The following is a 4166-nucleotide window of genomic DNA, read 5'->3' as shown; positions in this document are numbered from 1 at the left end:
ATCCAATATGTATGGTGTTAATAGATAGATGGGAGGTGTTGAATGGAGCTGAAGGATGGGACTAATAACAACAACTAATAACAACAAGATAACTAGTGTAAGACATGCTGTGTCCATAATAAGTATATAGGTTTTTTATTGTGAGCTTTTGTGAAAGAGCACAGTTAGAAAGACATGGCATATAAAAGCATACCAGATGGACATCAAGAAAATGATCGGAGAAAGTTCAGGAGTAAAAACAAACAAAATATAATTATTGACTGTGTCCAGAAAATGTATATAGTATGTATAAGCATGAAGTAGAGGCCTAAGCATTGTTGTTCACTAGTTTACTCCAATTAGGGAAGGGATGGTGGGGTTGGAAAGGAATAAAGGGAAATATATATATATTTTAAAGGATATGTATGTACAGTGAGGGAACAAAGTATATGATCCCCTGCTGATTTTGTACGTTTGCCCACTGACAAAGACATGATCAGTCTATAATTTTAATGGTAGGTTTATTTGAACAGTGAGAGACAGAACAACAACAACAAAAAATCCAGAAAAATGCATGTCAAAAATGTTATAAATTTATTTGCATTTTAATGAGGGAAATAAGTATTTGACCCCTCTGCAAAACATGACTTAGTGCTTGGTGGCAAAACCCTTGTTGGCAATCACAGAGGTCAGACGTGTCTTGTAGTTGGCCACCAGGTTTGCACACATCTCAGGAGGGATATTGTCCCACTCCTCTTTGCAGATCTTTTTCAAGTCATTAAGGTTTTGAGCCTGACGTTTGGCAACTCGAACCTTCAGCTCCCTCCACAGATTTTCTATGGGATTAAGGTCTGGAGACTGGCTAGGCCACTCCAGGACCTTATTGTGCTTCTTCTTGAGCCACTCATGCTGGAATACCCATCCACGACCCATTTTCAATGCCCTGGCTGAGGGAAGGAGGTTCTCACCCAAGATTTGACGGTACATGGCCCCGTCCATCGTCCCTTTGATGCGGTGAAGTTGTCCTGTCCCCTTAGCAGAAAAACACCCCCAAAGCATAATGTTTCCACCTCCAATATTGAAGGTGTTGATGGTGTTCTTGGGGTCATAGGCAGCATTCCCCCTCCTCCAAACATGGCGAGTTGAGTTGATGCCAAAGAGCTCAATTTTGGTCTCATCTGACCACAACACTTTTACCCAGTTCTCCTCTGAATCATTCAGATGTTCATTGGCAAACTTCAGACGGGCCTGTATATGTGCTTTCTTGAGCAGGGGGACCTTGCGGGCGCTGCAGGATTTCAGTCCTTCACGGCGTAGTGTGTTACCAATTGTTTTCTTGGTGACTATGGTCCCAGCTGCCTTGAGATCATTGACAAGATCCTCCTGTGTAGTTCTTGGCTGATTCCTCACCGTTCTCATGATCATTGCAACTCCACAAGGTGAGATCTTGCATGGAGCCCCAGGCCGAGGGAGATTGACAGTTATTTTGTGTTTCTTCCATTTGCGAATAATCACACTAACTGTTGTCACCTTCTCACCAAGCTGCTTGGCGATGGTCTTGCAGCCCATTCCAGTCCTGTGTAGGTCTACAATCTTGTCCCTGACATCCTTGGAGAGCTCTTTGGTTTTGGCCATGGTGGAGAGTTTGGAATCTGATTGATTGATTGCTTCTGTGGACAGGTGTCTTTTATACAGGTAACAAGCTGAGATTACGAGCACTCAATTTAAGAGTGTACTCCTAATCTCTGCTCGTTACCTGTATAAAAGACACCTGGGAACCAGAAATCTTTCTGATTGAGAGGGGATCAAATACTTATTTCCCTCATTAAAATGCAAATCAATTTATAACATTTTTGACATGCGTTTTTCTGGATTTTGTTTTTGTTATTCTGTCTCTCACTGTTCAAATAAACCTACCATTAAAATTATAGACTGATCATTTCTTTGTCAGTGGGCAAACGTACAAAATCAGCAGGGGATCAACTACTTTTTTCCCTCACTGTATATATATGTATGTATATGCGTAAATGTATGTATGTGTATGTATGTGTATATATATATATATATGCGAGAAAAAAAGAAAGAAAACATATGGGGGATTGGAAGTGATGCAGACAATTACATTAATGGAAGTTAGAATCTATCTGCAATATTAAAGCTGATCTACCCCCTAAAAAATTTAAAATAAATAAATATATATATATATATATCTATATATATATATATATATATCTATTTATTACATTATGCGCAAAAACAGTATGTTAGGTGTTCAGCATCTTTATTACATTATTGGCAATTTATCACATTATCAGCATTTATTACATTATACATGCAAAAGTTATAAAAGTTATTCACATCCCGGACGCTTACCTTGCTAAATTCTTGTTAATTTTTTGTAAATTTATTCTTGGAATTATTTGTGTATTAGTAATGTACTGTTACTGCACTGCTGGAGCTAGAAACAAAAGCATTTCACTGCACCTGATTTAACATCTGCTAATGTCTATACACAACAAATACACTTTGATTTGATCTTGGCAGTTATTACATTATCAGTTGCTGAATGATAGAATTTGGACATGGAAGTGTGTGAAAAATAAAAAAGGTTGCAATTGACCACAAGAAGAACCCCTTTACCTCCCTCCTCCCACAATCCCAAACCTCCCCAGCTCCCACCCGCTAGGAAGATAGTGAGACCTCTCCTAGCTGTCCCACCCACCCCACCCACCCCCCCAGTACTGAATCACCACAGATTCATTTGCACATTATAGCACTGAGTTGAATAAAACAATTGCAAAACGTACAATATGTTACCAATTTGCAAAATGTATGACATTTTACAAATTCTAGCTAGTAGGAGTTAGGGTTAGGGGTTAGGGTTAAGGTTAGGAGTTTGATTAAAGGGTTAAGGTTAGGGTTAGGGGAAGGGTTAGCTAAAAGGGTTAATGTTAGGGTTAGGGTAAGGGTTAGCTAACATGCTAAGTAGTTGCAAAGTAGCTAAAAAGTAGTAAGTAGTTGAAAAGTTGCTAATTAGCTACAATGCTAAAGTTCTCTGTGATGAGATTAGAAACTCGCAACCTTTGAGTTGCTAGAAGTTGGCGTTATACGCCCACCCATCCAACCACCCTACTTTCGTTTTTGCCTTAAGGTACCATCTGTCTTTTGTAACCACAACAAACGTAACATATGATACTAATTTGAGTCTCCCGGATTTACAAGTACTATGTTACATCTAGTCTATGAGACCAGGTTGCTGTGCTTGGCATTATTCATGTAAACTTCCTTGTCTCCCAGGATATTTGTATTCGAAGTATTCATAAGTCTTATAAGCTATTTAAAGACTACAAAGAATATTGAATGAAAAGCCCATGGTTCTGTGTAGTGTGTGTGTGTGTTTGTATGTGTGTGTGTAGAGAGAGAGAGAGAGAGAAGGGGGGGGATGAGGAGAGATATGATGAGCGAGAGAGAGAGAGAGAGAGAGAGAGAGAGAGAGAGAGAGAGAGAGAGAGAGAGAGAGAGGTGTGAACTATGATGGTTCCACCTCAGCACGTCACTCGCCCAGTGCCTGGAGGAGCTGTCCATGGTGCTGAAATCATGCGGCTGCATGTCCAGTTCAAAGAGTGCTCATATTCGGTGTTTTACTAGGCACATGTCAGTATACATTCATGTATTTACAGTTACAATATAAAATACGTTTTCAAGTCATGAATGTATTAACATTGAGGGTACAATCAATGGCGAATATAGTCTATGCAATAGGCCAATAATTTAACAAAAGGCTCTCTAACTTTTATTATGCGTGTGCCTCCACTACACATCAAAAGACAAAACGTTGTTATAGGCACATGGAAAAACAATCCAGTATTTTCGGATCACAATACCATTTTTTTAAAAATTGACTTCCAATTATTTGCAACACGGGAATATGAGTCATGCCAATGCATTGCCTGACACACCAAAACAAACGTTTTAAGCCCAAAATGTTAACGTAACAGTACAATTTAAGAAGTGGAAGAGGTGGGCAAGGATACCCATATGTGATTGATTTCTTCTGCATGTTTGGATGATGTAATGACGTGTCCAGAAGCACAGGTTATTATGATAAAGCTTTGCGGCAGGGACCACTATCTGCCAGTTACCTGGGGGCTCCCGGCTTCCGCATTCAGCCTCCCTTATAACGAACC

The sequence above is a fragment of the Coregonus clupeaformis genome, chromosome 36 (assembly GCF_020615455.1).
Source record: "Coregonus clupeaformis isolate EN_2021a chromosome 36, ASM2061545v1, whole genome shotgun sequence".
In the NCBI taxonomy this organism is placed as follows: domain Eukaryota; kingdom Metazoa; phylum Chordata; class Actinopteri; order Salmoniformes; family Salmonidae; genus Coregonus; species Coregonus clupeaformis.
This window is presented reverse-complemented; position numbering follows the sequence as displayed.